Here is a 24,516-nt window from a genome sequence, read left to right on the forward strand (position 1 = left end):
CTCCAATGTCAACACATCCTTTCTTAGATAAGGGGTCCAAAACTACTCACAAAACTCCAAGAGAGCCATCACCAGTGCTTTATAAACCCTCAAAATTACATCCTCTTGAAATTAATGCCAACATCACATTTGCCTTCCTCGCCATCAACTCAATACTGACTCACAAAACAATTCTGTGTTTTTCACTTGTTTTTTTTGCTGTTTGTGTGATTTGTTCTTTATTTGTGTGTTGGGTGTTTGATGTTTTTCTTTGAACGAGTTCCGTGGTGTTTCTTTGTCAGTGGGAAGATGAATCTGAGGGTTGTATACAGTCCAAAGATCCCAAGCTACTTGTGCTTTAAATCATTATGCTGACCACTACATCACCACGCTGTCCCATTATATTTGCTGCCTAACTAGATTTCATCTAAAGTTCAATACCCAAACATAACTGGGGTATGGGGCACTGTGTTTGCCCATAGTGAAACAACAAATGATTAACGTCACCCCTAGAATTTGTTATTACTTACATATTCTTTACAAAGTGTGGGGGGCCATTGATGAGAAGCAGGTGCTAACTGAAGCTGAAAGATTCCACCAACCTTATTTTAATTCCTCTTTCTGCCAGGTGAGGAGGCTTGTTACAAGGGTGTTTTTAAATTAGATGACTACCCACATCCATCCACCTCCGGGCTTCTCTCTCTTTTCCATTGCAATTGCTTCAACATCCTCTAATCTTCACAAGACTTCTGCCTTTACATAATTGATCATCTTCCCTTCCCACGTGACCAACTTCCCAGCTTATAATCGTCCCTCTGACTACCTCAACTCCTCCTGATCCCATTCCCTGAACTTTGGCTGGAGAAGGTTTCAAATCTTCTTTGTCCTCCTGAATAATCTCTCTGAATCCTCTTTTTCCCTGGGTATTTCTCATTTCCCTCTGCAACTGAACATATCCTCACTTCTTCAACTCATTACAATTTTCTTTAAGCTCAATTTAATTTTCGCTCACTCCAAATCACAGCTGACTGCATACTTCTCCCCGATCAACACTACCACTGTTATATTTTGCCAAACATTTTCATTCTCCTCTATTGATTACCTTCCCCAGATCATCTCCTGCCACTAATCTTTCCATCACTCCCTCTCTTTCCTGAACTAATTCCCCTTCCAATCTTTCCTATCATCTCAACCCCTTATCTTCTCTTCCGCGTCTTTGTGTAAGATTTGATGTTCCCTCTGATTCTTTCCTCTTTGGCGACAACAATTATAGATGCAAAGCCTATGAGAAGATTCTGTGCTAACATGCAAGCGATGTCTGGAGCTATCAGTTCTAATGTATGTGACTTTTTGGATTATGCAGCCTTACTCAAACCTGACAAAGTTCTCTGTGCACAGCCTTTTCAATAGTCGCTTTCAAGCCTTCTTAGCTTAGCTTAACACTCTCTACAAAAATAAAAGTTATCTGTTTAATAACATTTCGAGTGGTCAGGAATTGCCATAAGTTAGAGAGCATGTTACATCCTTCCGAGAAGACCTTAAGAACACTTTTGAAGAGTGCCTCTGTCTATGATAGAGCTCAGTGTAGAAAAATTTCTCAAGAGATCCAGTGTCAGAGAAGTGGACAATGTAGACCACTCAGCAAATCTGGAAGAACATGGTCAGAGTAATTGAAGTACATTTAGAGTGCCTATTAAAACGTATTCACCACCCCTCCCCGGATGTTTTCATGTTTTATTGGGGTTAAATTCAGAGTTTTGCTGGGAAGTGTGGCTTAAAGGGCTGGAAAGACCTGTTCCACTTGGTATCCTAATTAATAAATAGATAGATAGATAGATAGATAGATAAATGTTGACTAACACTGTAGAATTCCTCAGTGACTGGCTGAACAAATCCTTGCTAACGTCTGACTTACAGCTTAAAGGCAGATGGAGCTTTCCTTTCCTTTGTCAATTGTTGTCAAAGTAATTTTGAATGCATTGGAGATTTTCTGGAATAAACTTCACAAGTGCATTAAATTTTGAGGTGAATTCCCTGAACTACTTCCATCAGTTTCTCTGAGATGATCTTTAACTTAAATCCTGTGTAAAACAAAAATAATCTGGTGCAGATTTAGGAAATTAATCTGCATCTTGGCTGAAATTTTAAGGCTAGAAAAGGAGGGAGGTTTCTGGGCTAATTGAGTTCCTTCCATGAACCAGCTTTTTTCTATAGATTTTCAACTAACTTCTACAGACTTGTCATGGTAAGCGTTCTAACTGTTGCATCACCATCTGGAATGGAGGGGCCATTGCATAGGATGGGAAAATACTGCAGTAAGCTGTAAATTTTCTCAGTTCCATCTTGGGCACTAGCCTCCCCAGTGTCCAGTACACCTTCAAAGGGCGATGCCTCAAAAAGGCAGCATCCATCTTCAGGCATCCATCACCCAGGAAATGCCTTGCTTTCATTGCTACCATCAAGGGGGTGGTACAGGAGCCTGAAGACGCATACTTGCCATTTCAGGAATAGCTTCCTCCCCTCCACCATAATTTTTCTGAATGAACAGTAAACCCATGAACACTACTTCAGTATTTTTGTCCCTCTCTCTTTGCACTACTTCCTTAATTTAATTAATTCATTTACTTAGAGATACAGCCTGAATAGGCTGAATAGGCAAATACTGAATAGGCCCTTCCAGTCCTTCGAGTTGCACTGCCCAACAACCCCCGATTTATCCTTAGCTTAAACACAGCGCAATTTACAATGGCCAATTAGCCTGCTAACCAGTATGCCTTTGGACTGTGGGAGGAATCCAGACAATCTGGAGAAAACACAAACTCCTTACAGACAGTGGTGGGAATTGAACTCTGAACTCTGACACCCCAAGCTGCAATAGCGTCGCGCTAACTGTTAAGCTACTGTGACTCCTCCAGTAAATTTAAATTTTTAAAATATACTCTACCTCTAATTGTAATTCATAGCTTTTATTACTATGTACTATAATGCACTGCTGCCACAAAACAACACTTTTCATGACATATGCCAGTGATACTTAAACTGATTCTGATTCTCTACACTGAATGATGCATAATATAATGGGACAAGAACAATACTTGAAGGGAAAGAGAATACCTTTTCGTTTTCAGTATAACTAAATTACTCCAGGAGTTTGAAGGATAAATCTAGCTTCAGTGAAGCAGAATTCAGAAGAAGCATATAACAAGTGGTTGATACATTATCATATGGTTTTTATGTAACTGACATGCTTTTGGTATAATATCATTGTACGATGTCTACATTACACAGACACAGGGCATTTGATATTTAATCTAACTGACTCTGTAAATTAGGTCTAGTGGTCTTGTGGTGCCTAATGGTTTCCATGGTTGTCTGGTGGTTAGGATTCAGAACTTTCACTGCCATTGCCTGAGTTTGCTTCCTTTTCAGGGAATATTGTTTTGGACACCAAAGTAGCTCAGTGGTTAGTGTGACTCTATTACCGTTCAGGGCGTTCTGGAGTTTGAAGTTCCATTCCAGAGCTGTTCTGTAAGGAGCATTTGCATGTCCTCCCAGTGGAATGCATGGGTTTTCCCCGCAGGCTCTGGTTTCCTCCCACAGTCCAAAGACGTGCTGGCTAGGTTAATTATGATTGTAAATTGTCCTGCGATTAAATTAAGATTAATCGGGTTTGTTGGGAGTTGCTGGAGTGGCATGGCTCGAGAAGACAGAAGGGCCTAGTCCATACTGCACCACTAAATAAATAAACAGATAAACAAATAAGTGGATAGGTTGATAGATAAATAAATAAATAAATAAATAAATATGCCAACATAGAGTTAATACTGCATCCCGAAGGCAGAAGGAAGTCCCACTCTGCTTCAGTAATAATAGTTCACAATTTCTGAATTCAGGTAATTATTATATACCAAGCATCCATTGATATATATGGCTTATGCATTTGTTATAACACTAAGAAATTTCAGATTACTGAGAAGGAGAGATGCTTACACAAATGAGATAAATAATCATGACTATATTCTTTAAATAACCAAAGCACGTTACCTGAAAAGTAGCAATAGCATCAGATCCAATCCCAAATTTCTTTTCTATTGTATTAAGTCCAATGGCAGGCAAGTATCAATTTTGGTTATTTAAAGTTTGCTTTCTGTTCAGTAAAGCCTGGAGTCAGTTCAGAGAAATTCTACACATTTCAGTAATTTAGGCTCTAATGAAATACTTAATTATGTCACCTTGATATGGGACACAAAAAGATGATACAGATATTGAAGAGTAAAGAACAGGATGTATATTATAGATATAGAACTTTTGTTCACAGGCATTTAAACAGACGTTGTTTCCAAGCAGAAGCTACAGTACAAAAGTCTTTGGCATATATAACTAGTTAGGATGCCTAAGACTTTTGCGCAGTACTGTAGTCATCTTATGTATTGCACTGTACTACTGTTGTAAAGAAAAATGATCAATAAGTCAATTGCTTGGAAACAAATTCCCTTGCCTGGTGTCTCAGGACTGAAGGTGTCCTGCACCTGCACTACCCACCTTGGCACTCCTTCTCTGCCCCCTATCACCTAGCGGCCACACCCCTTTCGTGGCACTCCACCCTCCCCTTTCCCAACATCTTTTGTTTTCGCCAGATTTACACACTCGTTCCTTGTTCCACATTGAGAAATACAGTGCAAAGGTCTTAGGTACCCGAGCTGTATATATGTACTGACGATTTTTGCACAGTACTGTATCTACTTCTGTAATTGTTGGTACTAATGGTGGCTCACTGGAAGGCTAAATAGTAGAAGACTATTTAATTCTATGGAGACTATGGATATTAATTCCTGTGAGCAGTTGTTACGCACGTGTTAACTTCCCCTCATAAAGCATGACTAGAATATTCCCTGATTTTGACAATATTTGAATTTTTTTATAAGCACTGCAACTCTAATTTCTTTGACAAAAAAAGAAAGTGAACATGAGAGCTAAAATAGGAGACAGGGTGGAGATACTTTTCTACCAAAGCGCTTCTTCCCTCCATTAGCCTGCAGGTTTCCCTTAGGCAAAGTGTAACACCCCCTTTCTCCCATCACTAACACTCACTTCTCTCTGGCCTCTTGCCCTCGCCTGCTCTTTGCATTTTCACTTGCTGGCACATCAGCTGCCTTGACTTCTACAACAGCAACACCTCTGAATGTGGCTGTTTCCACTCGGTCCACACCAATCCCAGCATTATCATTAGGCCAGCAGTCAAAGGTAGTGCCACTGTAGTCTGGTGGACTGATCCCTATCTCACAGCAGCTAAACAGCACCTCTCGGACACCTCTTCATACATACCACAGGCCATAATCCCACCAACTAATACGAGGCCACCATTCCCGATACAAATCTCTCATCCACAACCTCTGAAGACAGCTAATGGGATGTTGGCCTTCATAACAAGGGGAGTTGAGTATAGGAGCAAAGAGGTCCTTCTGCAGCTGTACAGGGCCCTGGTGAGACCCCACCTGGAGTATCGTGTTCAGCTTTGGTCTCCAAATTTGAGGAAGGACATTCTGTGCTATTGAGGGAATGTAGTGTAGGTTCACGAGGTTGATTCCCGGGATGGCGGGACTGTCATATGTTGAAAGATTGGAGCAACTGGGCTTGTTTACACTGGAATTTAGAAGGATGAGGGGGATCTGATTGAAACATATAAGATTATTAAGGGATTGGACACGCTAGAGGCAGGACACATGTTCCCAATGTTGGGGGAGTCCAGAACCAGAGGCCACAGGTTAAGAATAAGGGGAAGGCCATTTAGAACTGAGTTCAGGAAAAACTTTTTCACCCAGAGAGTTGTGGATCTATGGAATGCTCTGCCTCAGAAGGCACTGGAGGCCAATTCCCTGGATGCTTTGAAGAAAGAGTTAGATGGAGCTGTTAAAGATAGCGGAGTCAAGGGATACAGGGAGAAGGCAGGAACTGGGTACTGATTGTGGATGATCAACCATGATCACATTGAATGGCAGTGCTGGCTCAAAGGGCCAAATGGCCTACATCTGCACCTATTGTCTATTGTCTATTGACCTGAAACCTCCAACCATATCTGTCCATTTCTATCCCCTACCCCAGGTTCAGGGTGCCAGGATGGGCGCTAGCCTGCAGGTCACCCTTGGGAAAAATGTGGCGCCTACGTGATACAACATGGAATATAATGATGACAGACATCTAAAATGAAGAACAGACAGGTGTAGCCCATCGTGTACATTCAGAATATTGCACAGCTGGAATGATTGTAAAGTCTACCAAGGAATTAGACGTGAAAACAAGCAGAGTAACTGCTGGACAACACATCCAAGCAGTTGTGGAAGGTTACAGACTGAACTTCCCAGAAAATCGCAGCAGAGTCACTGAGAATAAGATAAGCAACTAGTCTTATAAATCACTGTCAAAGGGGACAGAAAATTAATTAGGTACATACTCATCAATTATTTAAAAACCATAATTAAATTGTTCTATATATTAACGAGCTAAGAACATTTCAGTTCAACAATCTGTAAATTGCTTCTGTTTCCAGGAGCTTCCTGTCGGAGATCTTTATCTTTGACATTTACTTAGTAGAATTGAGTGTCGCCCGTACTCCAGCAGTCTCTGAATTACCATGAGGTGTCAAGAATGTTTACGGCATACGCAGTGTTATGGGATGTGCATAAAGCTCCCTGCCTAGAATAGTCTACTCATTGTAGAATCATCTTTATGACTTATAAAAGCTATTAATAGAGGGATCTGGCAGTATTTTCAAGGCACTTTGGATTTGAACTTCAACTTGATCATCATCATCATTATTATGTGCCATGCTGTATGATGTAAGCAATCATGATCTTTAACCCTGCTTGTTCTTGGAAAATTATAACTACAAAAGTTGTTTGCCATTAACTTCTACTGGTATAATTTAATAGCATGTTTATATAGTAAACTTTAAAAAAGAACTTTGGAAACTTGGCAAGGTAAAATCCAAAACAGTTGGGCACAATTAGTGCTGATAATATTTGCAGTCAAATACTATTTTAGACATTTGGATATTGTTTTAATACCAAGGTTGGTCCATTCATTTTAAATAGGAGAGCGTTAGCAAATTGTAGAGCTTAAGGACAAATCAAGAGGAAATGCTTTTGGAGGAACTAGCCTGAACCCAACATATTGATTCAGCTACAAAGAAGGCAATATAGCAGCTATATTTCATTAGGAGTTTGAGGAGATTTGATATGTCACCAAAATCAGTCGCAAATTTTTACAGATGTACCATGAGGAGCATTTTAACTGGCTGCATCTCTATCTGGTATGGTGGAGGGGGGAAGTGGTATTGCATGGGACCGAAGTAAGCTGCAGAGATTTGTAAAGTTAGTCAGCTCCATCATGGGTACTAGCCTCCATAGTATCCAGGACATCTTCAAGGAGCGGTACCTCAAAAAAGCAGCGTTTATCATTAAGAACTCCCCCCAGCCATACTCTCTTTTCATTGCTACCATCAGGAAGGAAGCACACACTCAATGATTCAGGAACAGCTTCTCCTTCTCTGCCGTCAGATTTCTGAATGCACAATGAACCCATGAAAACCACCTTTCTACTTCTTTATTTCCTATTGTTTGCACTACCTAGTTAACTACTTAATATACTGTATATACATATATGCTTACAGTAATTCAGTTTTTGTCTCTTCATTGTTAGGTATTTCATTGTAGTGCTGCTGCAAAGTTAACATATTTCATGACATCTGCCGGTGATATTAAACCTGTTTCTGATTCTGTTCCCCTTAAACAGCAACCCTTTTAGCATGACCCAGAGCACATTACAGCCGAAGAAATGCAGTCACTGATGTAATGTACAAAAGTGATAGCCAATTCACATGCTGCAAGTCTCCAGGTAAAGCAATCTCTTCATGAGCTGGATCTTTTCCTTTGGAAGACTGGTCAACGTTGAACAGGATACTGAGGGCATCTACCCTCCACATTTTCAGATCAATCTTATGGGATCTTTTCCACTCACTTAGGAGGACAGATACAACCTCCTTTTAACACCATAAGACTTGGGAGCAGAATGAGGCCATTTGGCTCATCAAGTATTCTCTGCCATCCCATCATGGCTGATCTATTACCCCTCTCAACCCTATTCTTCTGATTTCTCCCCGTAACCTTGGACATCATGACTAATCGAAAAAAGTAGTGAGGTAGTGTTCATGGGTTCAATTTCGATTCAGAAATCGAAAGGGAAGAAGCTGTTCCAGAATCACTGAGTGTGTGCCTTCGGGTAATTCTCCATTTCCTGGCCCAGGGGTCGGCAACGTTTACCACTGAAAGAGCCAATATGGATCCATTTCCCACAGAAAAGAAAACACTGGGAGCCACAAAACCTGTTTGACATTTAAAATGAAACAACGGTTTTTGTTGCCTTTATGCTATGTATAAACAAACTATAATGTGTTGCATTTATGAAATTGATGAACTCCTGCAGAGAAAACGAAATTACATTTCTGCATGCAACAAAAACATTTTGAGCTCCGAAAAAAAGACGTTGGGTTGAAGGTTACTCCATAGGTTGCATACCTTGGATCGAAGAATTAAAAGAAAGCGCGCACTGGCAGGTGTCAGGCATTGGCAGTGGTGATGTATATTAATAGCGATAAAAAACACATTGTAGCGGTGTAGCGCTACACGCAGCGCTAAAATAAAGACACTGCAGTCAAAGGTAACTTTATTCGAACTAACAGCCTTGATTTAAAGCCTCCCTCAACCCGTCCCCGTGGGCACGGATGCTCCAAAAGACATGTACTCACAAACCCCCGTAGGCTATCTCCCTTAGCCGGAACGGTGGCTAATTGTGAGCCGGTTCGGATGTGCCAGGAAATGGGGTCTCCACAATGTTTTTAGATTGTACAAGATCACCATAATCTTCAAATTTCGAATTACATTTCAAAAACTAACAAACTACGGGGAGCCGCAGCACAGAGATCAAAGAGCCGCGGGTTGCCGACCCTTGTCCTGGCCGATGGGGGTCCTTAATAATAGATGCTGCATTTTTGAGGCATCACTCCTTAAGGATGTCCTGGGTACTCTGGAGGCTAGTGCCCATGGTGGAGCTAAGTTTACAATTCTCTGCAGCTTACTTTGATCCTGTGCAGTTGCCCCCCTCCCTACACCAGACGGTGATGCAGCCAGTTAGGATGCTCTCCATGGTATATCGGGCCTATAGTGTTTCTCTTAGCACTTCGAATGAATTCGTCAGTTTGGTTCTACTGTTCTATTCCACGGCCTTATTCAATTCAATTTCAAACCAGAAATCTCATTTGTTTTTGAATACCACTGCTAGGTGAGCAGTTAATAGATTTCACAAAAGCAATGCTAATCGTATGCTTAGCAATATCATCAAGAGAAATTTCTTGTCCTCAAGGTATTTTTATTGTTTCTTTGCAAATTCTCTTTAATTTGCTCTGTGATCACCATCAAGACCTCCCGCAGCATGGAGTCAAGAGTAGAAATTTGTTCCTAACAACAAAGGAGTACAACAAAATATTTTATTAATACACGTTTTCATGTAGAAGACATGGTAAATGATCACGGCAAACAATGGAGAGCCGAATGAAGTTGAGGCTAAGTCTAGGATCCAAGCATGGGGGGTGCGAGGTGAAGTTGAGGCAAGGTTAAATCACGTTCAAAACAAAGTCAGGGCAATGTCAAGGCATTTTTGAGGGAAAGTTGGGGCAGAGGAGAGGCATATTCAAGGCCCATCCACCTAAACCGAGAGCAAGATCTAAGCGCCAAGCCAATTTGGAAATGTCAGGCATGGGCCAAAACATGGTGGCCGGGTCCAGGCCCTAAGCATACCGATGTGACAGGGCCCTTGTCCCAGACCTAGTCCTAGTGTGAGGTACAACCCAATGATTGGGTGAATTAAACACCAGGCCAGATGGACTGACAAGGCAGGGTGTCAGGACAAGAGGTGCATGTCAGGCCTGTTCCACCCACTGCTCCACAACATTTACTCAGCTCCGTGCTGAACTGAACCTGAGGTTGTGGCCTGCTCTGGCTACTCTAGGCTTCTTCTCCATGGGCTCACTTTTCTTCTGAATGCTACTTGCTTACTTTTACTGTTGGCATTATTTGTTTTTTTCTCTGACTTTGAACGTCAGGTGTTTGGTGATCTTTTTTAATGGATTCTTTTGGGTTTCTTTGTTCTGTGCCTGCCTGTGAGGAGATGAACTTCAAGGTTGAAATTTGAACTATTGGACCCCAATAAGATTGCAGTGGGCATTGCTATAATACTGCCTCATTCTTCCATTTCTACTTCTGCTGTGCCTGCATCTTGTCTCCTAAGTAATACTTATTTGGATTTTTTTCTATTTTACTTGGTGCACTCCCCTGTCATATTTCACCTTCTTTGCTGAGAGAGACACTGTGGACTATATAACAACGAGAATATCCCAAAATAATTGCCCCTCTAATTCTCCCTATTTTGAAAACAGAGAAGACAACAGCTACACACACACACACACACACACACACACACACACACACACACACACACACACACACACACACACACACACACACACACACACACACACACACACACACACACACACACACACACACTCTGCAAACCGAACTGTGATTCATGATGTGATGCATTTGATCTGCAGATAGCTTTATAATGGCCACACTCTTCTAAATATCTGACCATAGCTGTTCCAGTCATTTATTGCATACTAACGTGTCCTCACTTATTGGAAATAAAGGGGAACAACTTTACAAAGCACGAAGTACAACTGTATTCAGCTTTCTCAATGGACAGCTTCCTGCTTTCACTCATGCCCATTGATAAGAAAAGATCCCTCTTATGCAAGAGTCAGGTGACTTACAGTTTCGCTTGCCTCTTCCCCGAAGTTATTTGTGAAATATTTCCTCTATTTCAGCAATTGTCTGATAAAACAGTTTGTCCCAGCAGCGCAGGTTTCTCATTGTAAAGGAAGTTGGAATTACGACAGGGATGGAATCAAATAGAGACTTGCTGGAACTGACGTCCATTAACATTGCGAAAGTCAAACAGTAACATGTTGTACTGTGAACCAAGACTAATGCTGTACCGATTTCCTCACGGCCTCTCAAGGAATTGTCACACTTTTTGCTGTACTATGCACGAATTCAAAACAAAATACTGCACGCTGCCTTTATTCAAAAGCAATCTGTGAAAGATTTATTTTAGAGCTTAACACTTCATTTCTAAAATTATTTCTTGTTGATTTGTGCATTATATTTCACCATATTTTGTCACAGTCCATTGCACTTTTCATGTTCAGTGCATTATTGTTGTGCATTGTCTATAAAAGAGTTTGAAAAGTTTTGTCTGGTTCTGAAGAATTAAGGTACATCTGATACAAGTAAATGGGATGCTTACTTGTTTACTTACTGCCTGTTACACTGCTGGCATTCAGCACAGCAGTGAAGGTCCTCCATCTCTGTCTGTATTGAAGGATTCTTCATTGCTGTTTCCATAGTTTTGTTTAGTCAGTCAGAGTTACTAACACCGAGCTGAACTCCCTGAACCTGGAGGACCGATGGACAACTCTTAGTCTGACCTCCACCCTTTGACCTGATTGGCATGTGTGACCTGACCAAGAGCCCTGACTGCAGACAACATAGGTCTCCGGGATATTGAAGCATGCAAGCCTCCAAACCCAAGGAGAAGGTTGTGGTCCTCTAGGAAGATAAGATAAATGGACAGTATAAAATACTGTATACCAATAAAACTGGATGCAGAAACATAATGTATTTTTCTGAATGAAGGTTTCGTAATCATCAGCAAGGTTTGCAAAAATCCTTAGATAAAAATCTTAATTGGTAGATCATGTAATTGCTCTGAATATCCTCTTGAAGTTAAGGGGTAGTGGACAGGAAATCTCCCAGGAATTCATATCCTACAATCATTTTATTGTATTTAACTTTCTTAAAAAAATAAATGCTTAATTTGTTATACTACATGTCAAAGCTCATGACTGACATATAGCTTTATCCATTGCTCAAATCAGAATCAACTCCATACTTCAATAAAGAAAAGTCTGTCCTTTCAAGTGCTTTTGAATACTATTGTTTCTTACAGTTCTGTAGTAGGGTCCCATCCACAACCCTCTCAAATCACGTTTGTTCTTCTCCAGCCCTTGACTTTGCCCATCCACCAGGCTTCACCTATCACCTTCCAGCTAGCCTCCTTCCCCTCCCCCACCTTTTTATTCTTGGCATCTTCCTGCTTACACTTCAGTCCTGAAGAAGGGCCTCAACCTGAAACGTCGACTGTTTATTATTTCCATACAAGCTGCCTGACCTACTGCGTTCCTCTAGCTTTGTGTATGTGTTGTTTGAGATTTCCAGCATCTGCAGACGTTCTGATGTTTTTGACAATTGATCAGACTTTCCCTAATTTACATGTGACATAGCCTGAGATAAATCTATCTCAGTGATTATACACATCTGTTTGAAGTTAACAAACCATAGAACCATAGAACTATAGAACATTACAGCACAGAAACAGGCCTTTTGGCCCTTGTTGGCTGTGCTGAAACATTTTTCTGCTTAGTCCCACTGACACGCACCTGGACCTTATGCCTCTCCATACAACTTTCATCAATGTACCTGTCCAAGTTTTTCTTAAATGTTAAAAGTGAGCCCGCATTTACCACTTCATCTGGCAGCTCATTCCACACTCCCACCATTCTCTGTGTGAAGAAGCCCCCTCCCTAATGTTCCCTTTAAACTTTTCCCCCTTAACCCATGTCCTCTGTTTTTTCTCTCCCCTATCCTCAATGGAAGAAGCCTGCTTGCATTCACTTTATCAATACCCATCATAATTTTATATACCTCTATCAAATCTCCCCTCATTCCTCTATGCTCCAGAACACATACACACACACACACACACACACACACACACACACACACACACACACACACACACACACACACACATACACACACACACACACACACACACACACACACACACACACACACACACACACACACACACACACACACACACACACACACCAAAGCATATACATCCACATATACCCACATGGAACATGCACATTGAGGGTCTGACCGCAAACCCATGATCAACTCCAATTCTCAACCAGCTCGTCGATTAAAGCGTCAAGTAAGATTGAAATCAAGAAGGATGAGAGCAGAAGGCGAGTGGGTAGTCAGCACCATCTGCCTGCGCTTGACCAGTCTCCCTCCCCCTCTTGCTTGCTGCTGGACGAAGGTGCAGGCATCTTGGATCTTGCGCAAGGTTTGATCGGCTCCGATGATGGATTATCTCATTTTTAGGAGACTCTAAAGTTTATGCTATAGGTGGTTCTGTTTTCTAGTTACCCCTTCTTTATTGCTATTTTGTGTGATTTTGTTTGGGGTGGACTGGCTCTGCAGTAACGAACAGAGTAATGAACGACACAGCAGTAACTGAACTGAATCATACTGAATATTTCTAGACTGTTTCAAGGACTCTGTGGTTTGATGATTAATATTCAGTTAACTGCATGTTAAGTGACATTAGGTGGAGGACCAACATACGTACACAAATGCATGCATGCATACACTCACACACATGCACATGTACCTGCATATAAACTCCCACACTTGCTAGGAACTGCACACACACATACTGTACACTAATCACGTTACACTAATACTTCACTGTCATTAATTCAAGATGGGCTTTATTTCTTATTTTTATTTTACTTAGCGATTCGGCCAGGAGTAGGTCCTTCTAGCTCTCTGAGCCACACTGCCCCAACAACTCCTGACAAACCCAATTAACCCTAACCTAATCATGGGATAATTTACAGTGACCCATTAAACTACTCAGAACATCTTTGGACTGTGGGAGGACATACAGAGACTCCCTACAGAACTGTGCCGGAATTGAACTCTGAACTCCAGAACCGTAATAGTGTCATACCAACGACTACACTACCGTGGAGCCCATCTCTGATCTGATCTGAGATTTACTGTTTGACGGATTCCTCACATCTCTCACAGTGGTGTATCATCCAACTCAATGCTCTTTAGTTCGGTTATTATTCTCACACACAGATTGGGAAAAGCTAGTGACTTTCTAAAGCTAATTTCTTTTAGTTTGATGTCTTAAAGTGATTTTATGTGTTTTAACCTTTTACTTTTAAATTACTTCCAGCTATTTTAATATCAGTAACACTTCATATTATTCAATGGTGCAAATAAATATAAAAGATTTTAATAAAAAATAAAAGATAAAAATAAAACTGAAAAGAAAGCAGAAAATGTCAGTAATACTCTGCCCTGCGTGAAGGGGGCCCTTAAAGGTGGATGCCACCTTTCTGAGACATGGCTCCTGGAAGACGTCCTGGATGCGATGGAGGCCAGTGCCCATGGTGGAACTGACGGAGTTCATAACTTTCTGCAGCCAAAACCTGCTGAAACAGAAATGGGGGTTAACGTTTCTGGTTGAAGAGCTCCCATCAGAAAAGATGAAATTCTGACAGAGGGTCTTGGACTTGAGACGGTGACTGCATCTCCGGCCACTGAATGCTGTCTGACCTGCACTTTCTATTCTTGCTAACGGCTTTGACAGAAGGCAGCCCCAGCATTGCTTGCCCTCAGACAGGCACTCACAGGCATAGCACCTGAGAACGAGCTTCTGCCAAGACCTTGGTATGCCTCACTGGAAGCCACTAAAACCTGCAAGCTCACTAACAGCATACCAGGAGTTTAGTGGGGTTTGGGAATAATGTGGCCGATGAAATCAGATGGCAGGCTGATACCTGTATCATACAGCCGGTCTTCTTGAAATAGCACAAGATTATTTTTAGATGTGTATCTTTTTGCAGACAAGACACTGCCAGTGTGTTAAACAATGTGTTAGTAAATAATCTTCCACAGTATGTTCTATCCATAATTAATCCACTAAACATAAGGACCTAATCTAGTCGATGATATGAATAGAATTACTGCAGCATTATTCAGTAATAATATTTTATCAGTTTACAAAGTTATAATAGATTACATAGTTGAAAAGTCTCACAATGGTATTAGCCATTTCTAAAGGGAGAGCATAATCAGTGGCATTTGGCGTTCACTAGCATCACCATTAGTGAGTCTGCTATGATCAACATCTCGCGAGTCATCACTCACCTAAAATTCAGCTGGACTTCTCCCATAAATATCATGGCTACAGGATTACAACAAAGGTAAGATGTCTTCTGGCAAGTGATTCCTGGTGTCCAGAGGCCTTTCATTATCTATCAGTTGTCGGTTGTGTGAACCATAACTTGCCCAGAGGACAGCAGCTGCAATAACATTCAAGTACCTAACTTTAACATCACCCAAAGTTGAAAGTTCAAATTATATTTATTATCAAAATGCACGAATGTCACCATATACCACACTGAAATTCATTTTTGTGTGGACAATCACAGTAAATACATGAACGACCCCCCCCCCACCCTATGATTGGCACCCAAAACTTTCATTCCCTTCAACTCCCCTATCTCACAATAGATAGAGAATGTGCCAGTTACAAATTGTTCTGCTGTTACATACCTTGGCAACTCCCACAGAACGACCACAGAACTATCAAGGACAAGAGCATCATGTCCATTAGAACTGCCCATCCTGCACATTCCCCTTCAAGGTGCAAGCCATTTTGACATGACTTTTTAATGGCCCTCCAAGGTGCATGCCATTTTGGCTTGACCCTTCATCTTCAATGCCTCTAAACTCTGAAACACCCTCGCCAGCCATACTGTTGGACGATCTACACCAGAAGGTTTGCAACTATTCAAGAAGTTGGCTCATCATAATCTTCTCAAGGATAGTTGGAGATGGTCTTACCAGTGCTGGTCCGCTTCCCAGAAAATGAATAAAAAACAGATAATACAACTCTGCATAAAGAGAAGATTCTTGATGATGCTGCTGGAATACAAGCGATTACATATTAATGGTGAGAACTGATTGCTGTTATCAGTGTAGTATAAACATTATTCCATTTGTATTTCTTATTAAAGTAATTAAAATCAAAACACAAAAAGCCGAGAAAGACAAGAAATTGGATCCATTATAGTACACATTTATGCATAACGCATTCACAGAAGTGGCTTTACCCAGGTTAGATTGCACAAGCAATCCTTCCTGAATGAAATTACACCCACTGGGAAATTGGCCCAGGCACAAATCAGCTTAGCAAGGCTGACATTTCTCTGGCATCGGCCGTGCATCTAATGACATTAGATTTCGTTCCTTGCTGGCATAAATTGGAGCTTTGTATGCAACCTATGACCTTGACTGAACAGTGACAAAATAAAAATGAAAGGTATCTCCTGCTACTTTGTTATATTTCAGTCTATTCCGCTGACCACTGGAATATTTGACTGGACAACTTCGAAGGTGATTGTATTTCATAGACTGTGCTACAACTAACAAGGCTGTGTTTTTTTTTGTTTCAGCAGTTAGCTGCTCATAAAAGTTACCTTATTGGTGACTGTAATAGCAACGCTCCATTACTGGTGGCTTCAGTTTGACATGCTGTAATTTATTTATTTATGTATCGCAATGCAGCATAGAATAGGCCCGTCCGGCCCTTTGAGCCCCACTGCCCAGCAATCACCCGATTTAGAGTCATAGAAAAGTACAGGACAGAAACAAGCCCTTTGGTCCTTGTAGTGCGTGCTGAACCATTTTAACTGCTTACTCCCATTGATGTGCAGCAGGACCATTGCCCTCCATACCCCTACCATTCATGTACCTATCCAAACTTCCCTTAAACACTGAAATAAAGCTCACATGCATGACTTGTTCCATACCTTCACGACCCACTGAATGAAGAAGTTTCCTCTCATGATCCTCTTGAACCTTTCACCTTTCACTTTTAATCCGTGACTTCTGATTGTAGTCTCACCTAACCTCAGTGGAAAAAGCCCGCTTACTCTTACCCTATCTATACCCCTCATAACTTTGTATACCCCCATCAAATCTCCTCTTAGTCTTGTACATTCTGAGAAATAAAGTCCTAACCTTTTCAATTTAATCAGCCTAATTACAGGACAATTTACAATGGCCAATTAACTTGCTGACTGGTACATCTTTGGACTGTGGTAAGAGACGGGAGCAGCCAGAGGAAACCCACGTGGTCCCGGAGAGAATGTATAAACCCCTTCTAGGCAGCAAGGGGAACTTATGCTCCTGACACTAGTTCACACAACAATTAAGCAGCTTAGGCAGCACAGTAGCGTAGTGGTTAGCACAACACTTTACAATACAGGTGCTCTGGGTTCAATGCTCAGCGCAGCCTATAAGGAGTTTGTACAATCTCCCCACGACCATGTGGGTTTCCTATGGATGCTCCAGTTTCCTCCCACAGACCAAAGACTTACCAGTTGGTAGAGTAATTGGTCATTGTGAATCGTTCTGTGATGAGGCTAGGGTTAAACCGGGGGATTGCTGGGCGCCGTGGCTCGAAAGGACGGTAGGGCCCATTCCACACCGTATCTCTAAGCAAGTAAATAATTAAGATCCGTGTGAGTATCAACGTTATCTCTTGTGAATATGAGGTTTGTGTGCGTGATGCTGTCGTGGTCATCCTGTGCCAGCTGCTCAACAGGAACGTGATGGTACTCACAGGACTGCAGTATGGTGCCTGTGTGCAAGCTGAAGGCAGCAGCACATCATGAAGGAGAAGCAGCAAGGAGATCTGTCGCCTGAGCAGGCTGAAGAACTCCGGAGATAAGATGAGCAGGAGGGAGAGCAACACCACTGAAGGGCAAGACCCAGCAGAACAACTCCAGCCTTACTTCTCAAAGATCTACCCTAACGTGCAAAAGTCTCAGGCAGATAGATATAGGTAGAGTGTCTAAGACATTTGCACAGTATTGCACTGTACAGGTGCTGCAAACAATAAAACATGACATATGTGAGTGATGATAAACCTGACTCTGATATGGGTCTATGTTGTGGACTGAGAGTGGGAAGGGGACAGGGAGAGGAAAATCATGGTTGGCAAACGGGAAGGGAAATGGGAGGGAGAGGGAGGCACCAGGGAGATGTTCTATAATGATGAATAAGCTAATTGTTTGGATCAAATGAACTTGCCTGGTGTCTCACAGCTGGGTGTGCCTGCACCCAAACCGTGCCTCACCCCGGCACTCCTCTGCCATCTGTCCCACATCCCTCCCATGGCACTCCACTTTCACCCTTCCCAATGTAACAGTCAATCTACATAACTACTCTACCGAAGGAGGTGTAAGGTGCTCTTGCTCTCTGCTAGCCTGCAGTTCACCCTTGGGCAAGGTGTAGCACCTACTTAGCCCCCGATCAGGATCATGTGAAATCGTGGGAGCAGATGGTGGATGGTCGTATGAGCAGCTGGTGCATATCACAAGTCCTGGTTATGCAACCACTGATGCCTGGCAGACAATCTCTGAAGAGTATTGATAATGGCTGAGGTCACCCATCTTGTAAAGACACTGCCCAGAATAAGACAATGGCAAATGACTTCTGTAGAAAGATTTGCCAAGAATAATCATGGTCATGAGAACATGATCTCCCACGTCACACAACATGGCACAGAGTGGATGGATGGACGTAACCTCTCAAATTGTTCTTTCTTTCCAGGAATCAATCTAGTGATTGATTATGCCAAAACATCTGAAAAGCAAACTTATACTGGGTATGGTTCTACTGACACCATATATCTCATCCAGAAATTCTTCCCGATTTAGCAGCAGGTAATGCATTTTGTAACTGCATCACTCCTTTATAGTTTGCTTCCAAAGTCCAATAAGTGAAATTCAGAAGCAGAGAATAATGTGCTGACCAATGCAAACAAAATGCTGGAAGAACTCAGCAGGCCAGGCAGCATCTATGGAAAAGAGTAACCAATCGACTTTTCAGGCCGAGGACTTCATTCAAGACTGAAGTAAGGACCCTGATGAAGGGTCTTGGCCCAAAACGTCACCCATTTGCTCGTTTCCATAGATGCTGCCCGGGCTGCTGAGTTCCTCCGGAATATTGTGTACGTCGGTTTGGATTTTCACATCTGCAGATTTTTTTCTGTGTATGAAACAATGTACTGATATTAGCTTGCACACATTTAGAGCAACAAATTAGGGATACATTTCCAAGCAACCCTCTTATTCCACAGCGTATTGCCATGGAAGATAACATTTCATCTGCGTTCCTAACTTCTAGCTACATCAGCACATTCATTCTGAGCCCCAAGTACTGGGAAATAATTTTTCACATTGTCGTCTGAATCACTTTCAATTCTCAATGTATTTCGCAGAGTTCCTATCTTCAAGTGCAACAAAAAAAATCTGATATCCTATGAAGAACAAAAGGACATAACAGATTCCATCACATCAAACGACGACAAAGGTATCGGAGTAATTGTATGAGCTGGTTTGTGGAGTTAATCTCTTTTCTGGGATGTGCTTCAATGCCATTTGTACTTATGTATAACTTCCAGAGAATGAAGCAAGCAATTATTTATCAGTGAGCATGTCAGGGTGACATGCACAATAAATGCAATTTTCTTAATTCAATAGATATAACTGTTTTTTTCCTCAAAACGGATCTTATAATTGTTACAAAGCACTGAGGTATCTGACGCACACTACTGCCAAGGCTCCAAGAAGCTTCCTCATTCTCTATTTGTGTCCACAATACTGTCTAGAAAGTCACGTACAATTGAATTAGTGAATAGGTGAGATGAGCTCATAGTATTTCATTGAAGGGATTTTTTTCTGGTTTGCTTACATCTACCTAGGTATTTACTTATTGCTGCTCAAAGCTAACTGAACTGGGTTGCGGTTTCTACTCAATCATTTTCACACTCTCTGAGCACTAGCTAATTTTCTAACGATATAAAGATAAATGCAGATATTAATTGTATAGATATGTGGCAAACTGCAATAAGCCGTTAATGCCTTACTAAATTTTAATGCCTAAATTTCATGCCCTAATTCTCAAAGACTTACAGTACCATGCAAAAGTCTTAGACACATATTTATAGCTAAGGTGCCTAAGACTTTTGCACAGTACTGTAGTAATTTTATATATTGAACAGTACTGCTGCCACAAATAGAAAAGAGAAACAAATTTCATGACATATTTGACTGATGATAAATTTGTTTCAAAAATGAGTCTCTGTTGTGGACTGAGAATGGGACAGGGGAAGGGAGAGGAGAAGGAGCAGGAAGCACCGGAGTGACATTCTGTAATGATTAATAAACCAATTGTGTGGAATCAAATGGCCTTGCCTGGTGTCTCAAGGCCAGGTATGTCTGCATCCACATCTCCTCCCACCCCTGGCACTCTTTTTCAGCCACCTGTCCCATACCTCTCCCTGAATCTCCATTCTCACTATTCCCAACATCCTTTGCTCCCACCAGATTGACAAACTTGCCTGTTGCACCACATTGACAATTACAATACAGTGCAAAAATCTTAGGTGCTGTAGCTATATACATAAACGTGCCTAAAACTTCTGCACAGTACGGTATACAGACATCAGTTGTATGGATATGTGGGAAATCACAATTAGTCAATAATGATATAGCCTTTATCCATATTGTCTCTCATAGAACTGATGTGCAGTTAATTTTCCTTAAGTGCTCTAGTTCACTGCATTGCCAAGTTGCTTGGATAACTTCCATACAAATCAAATCCTGAAACTGTTAAATTAAAAAATAGAAAATGTGGAAAGCATTCAGCAAATCAGGTGGCAAGTTTGGAAAGTTAAGCAGAGTTAATTTTTCAAGTGAAAGACCTTTCGTCAGAACTGGTTAAGAGGCAGAAATGAGGAGCTTTATGTTGCTGAGGGAGCACCCGGTGGCCGCACACAATCAGAGATAAAATTTTGCCTTATCTATCCTGTTTATTCGCTTTTCCCAATTTTGAATTGAAAGATCTTTTTCTCTTTCCACTGCTGATCTACAGACAGCATGGGGCAGCACGGTAGATTCGTGGCTCGCAAAACGCTTCACAGTTCAATTCCGGCTGCTGTCTGTCAGGAGTTTGTACATTTTCCTCGTGACCATGTAGATTTCCTGCGGGTTCTCCAGTTTCCTCCCACCGTCTAAAAACGTACTGGTTGGTAGGTTAATTGCTCATTGTAAATTGTCCCATGTTTGAGGTAGGATTAACTCAGGAGATTGCTGGGCAGCATGGCTCAAAGGGCCAGAAGGGCCTATTTCACACTGTTTCTCAATAAATTTAAAAAAAAGTTGTGTTTTTATTTTAGATTTCCAGCACCTGCAACTTTTATTCATTCCATTTTTGCTGAATATTTTAAACAGTTTTTTTAAAATGCAGCTGCACAATTCCAGAATTCTGAGTTGCATTATTGATCAGGATAGGAACACTAGGAGGTAAAGAAGGAGATTTTTCTTTCAGGGAAATATTGGCATTTCCCAGCCTCACTGTGCTTCATCAGGATTTCCCAGAAAACATTTTTAAAAAGCGCTGAAGTTGCAGTCAATCATGTGCTGATCCTTTCCTCTGATCCTGGACTCCTCGTGGAGTCAAGAGAGGGTTTTCAAAGTTGCAGCAACCCCCACACCACTTACAATTAGGAATCTGCGAAGTTTGTTATTGATTTTAATGGAGCAGAGCGGTTCTGAAGGTCTAAGGTAATTGTTGGCTAATTTAGATTTTTTGAATGGCTTAGCTAAATATTTTGAGTGCTTGCAAGTGACTTCAGTTTTCATAATTCTATTTTTAAAATTTCAGTGAAGCTTTTATTTATTTCAGAAATTTACTGCCTTTGACTGTTCCAAATGGCTTTGGTTGTCAGAAGGTTTCAGGAAGTTTTAGCTGCCTTATGGTTAGCTAAACTAAAGAGAGCGGTTTACAAGCTAGCAAATACTTTGAACATCTTTCATCTCAGCCCGATTTATTTGACCATCCCAGAGCCATAGCACAACACTGCTTGCCCTACCCAGCATAGCCCTCAACCCCAGCTACCTCCAACGTGAAACAATTCTATATCATGGAAACCTCTGACCGTGTGTAGGAATTGGCTGCCAGGTTCAGTCAACAACTGCAGTAAGTATACCTGTCCATCCGTCAGCAGAAAGTGTGGAAGGCCCACTGTTATTAGCAAATTGTGGGTAAATGTTTACAAATTCCCAAAACCCACCTGCATCACAACAGCAATGCAACACTTCAAAACAACCATATTTGCCTCAACTGAGTTGCCCACAGCATCACAATCCTGAGTATCACAATCCATAAGTGATACGAAAGAATTCCTATCCAGTTTTGAATATGAAGCTTCAGATAATGTCTTTGGATGTATTTTTCCAGAGATTGATACTGCTTTTAACATTTTACTGGCCCATACACCCCTTGGTCTCTGCAATTTACCTTTTATTTTACAGTACTGTGCACAAGTCTTAGATATATATATAACTCAGGTGCCAAAGGCTTTGGTACAGTACTGTAGTAATTTTATTTATCACACTGTACTGCTGCCATAAAAAGCAAATTTCATGACATATGTGAGTGATGATAGACCTGATTCTATTGTGGACTGAGAGTGGGAAGGGGGCAGGGAGGGGGGAATCATGGTTGGGAAGAGGGGGAGGGAGGGGGATGGAGCAGGAAGCACCAGAGAGACATTCTACAATGATCAATAAAGCAATTGTTTGGAATCAAATGACCTTTCCTGGTGTCTCAGGGCTGGGTGTGTCTGCATCTGCGCCACCCCTGTCCCTGGCACAGGGACAGAGGAGATCTCCGCCACCTGTCCCACACCCCTTCTGCGGCACTCCGCTGTCACCATTCTTTGCTCCTGCTTTCTGCCCGTAATCCCTTCATGCCATGACCAAACAAGAATCTATCAACCTCTGCCTTAAGTATACTCAATGACTTGGCCTCCACAGCCACCTGTGGCAACAAATTCCACAGATTCACCACTCTCTGGCTAAAGAAATTCCTTCTCCTTTCCATTCTAAATGGATATCCCTCTATTCTGAGGCTATATCTGCTGGTCTTAGACTCCCCTACCATAGGAAACATCCTCTCCACATATACTCTATTGAGGCCTTTCAACATTCAATAGGTTTTAATGAGATCACTCATCATTCTTCTGAATTGCAATGAGTAAAAGCCCAGAGCCAACAAACACTCCTGTGATAATCACATCTACTATGTCTATTGTTTTTCTCTCTCTATTCTGCATACTGACAGATAATAAAGAGTGAATGAAAAACTTAATGCTCTGTTTTTCCTTCTTTGATATAACAAATTCATAAGTTGAGTCAAACTGCTGAATGCACTTTAACAGGAGAAACTACCTTACTTCAAAGTTCACTTTTGCCGTCAAATCGCATTGTATCTCTTCTAAGATCAACCTGCCTGGGATTTAGGGGTTTGCGTGTCATTTTTCAACTCTTAGTCTATGGAAGCCCTGCTATTTGCCAGCTGCTGACTCAGGTTTTACCCTGATAGAGTTTCTGTTTACACTGGGAATTTTTAGCTGACAGGGCTGCCCCTGAACATGTGCAAGTCTATCTGCGGAAGCCTTTGTACCATATGTCAACTTGGCACAAACTGTAAAGGATAAAAAAAATTAGAAAGCCTGTACCAGCTGGGTTCTGTGCATAGATACCATTTTTGGTAGTCATGACAACTGCATAGATCCATGACATATGTAGTTTTGAAATCTGAACCCAGACTTTTAAGTCTACAATAACTCTTATGACATTAAGGACTCAGCCTTTGAAGGAGACAATAAAAATTGTACAAGGAGGGGATTTGATGTGCCAAAAATTGGCTTTGATGTTCAATAACTGGTGAACCTGTGTTTTATGAGGAGAAGAAACTTTAATCCTTCAATCAAACCTAAGAAACCAATCAAACCTCTGCATGGCAGAGAAAAAAAAGACCATTGCCATCTTTTGTGATTACTTTAACAACGGGAAACGGACATTATTTTTCTCTCTGTTATTTATTGGTCCGATAACCTGTGTGACCCATCGAGTTGTTTCAGACAGCAGTTGAGACTCCTTAGATTTTGCAGGATCAAGCATCCAAATTAATGTTGTTCTGGAAGCCCATGGAAAGAGAGGCTGTGGCATGTCGATGTGCTGGGTTATGGTCAGTGGTCTTTGATGGACCTAGATTATGGTCTCTTTGGGGGCTTTGCTATTGCTTGTTTGTGGGTGGTGGAAGGAGGCTGATGCTTTCTACTGGAACAAATGAGGGGAGTGGGTCTGTGGGGTTCTAACATTTTTCTGTCTGTCATTCTTTCAGGCATTCTTCTGTTTCATGGATGTCTATGAAGAGTAAGAATTTCAAGTTGTATTCTGTATACATTCTCTGATATTAAATGGAACCACTGAAGCATTGTACCATTGATCAAGAACAGGCAAGAGAGGTAGGTTTCCTTCCATGAGGGATATTAATGACTTGGAATCTCTAGGTCCATTATAGCCATTACCGATACCACCATTTTGTTTCTTATTTCAGATTTGATTAACAA

General features: G+C 41.4%; 1 long non-coding RNA gene across 1 annotated transcript in view; it reads right to left on the minus strand.

The window, feature by feature from the left end:
• The window catches only part of LOC132403774 (uncharacterized), a 44,076-nt gene extending 21,783 nt beyond the window's left edge, over positions 1 to 22,293 (minus strand). The window contains exons 1-3 of the long non-coding RNA XR_009515340.1: positions 15,579 to 22,293; positions 15,171 to 15,325; positions 10,865 to 14,449 (exon numbers count right to left, since the gene is read on the minus strand). This is a non-coding gene — a long non-coding RNA (uncharacterized LOC132403774). The remainder of the gene's footprint in view (positions 1 to 10,864; positions 14,450 to 15,170; positions 15,326 to 15,578) is intronic.
• Positions 22,294 to 24,516: the final 2,223 nt, after the last annotated feature.

Source organism: Hypanus sabinus, chromosome 13 (assembly GCF_030144855.1).
Source record: "Hypanus sabinus isolate sHypSab1 chromosome 13, sHypSab1.hap1, whole genome shotgun sequence".
NCBI classification, from domain to species: domain Eukaryota; kingdom Metazoa; phylum Chordata; class Chondrichthyes; order Myliobatiformes; family Dasyatidae; genus Hypanus; species Hypanus sabinus.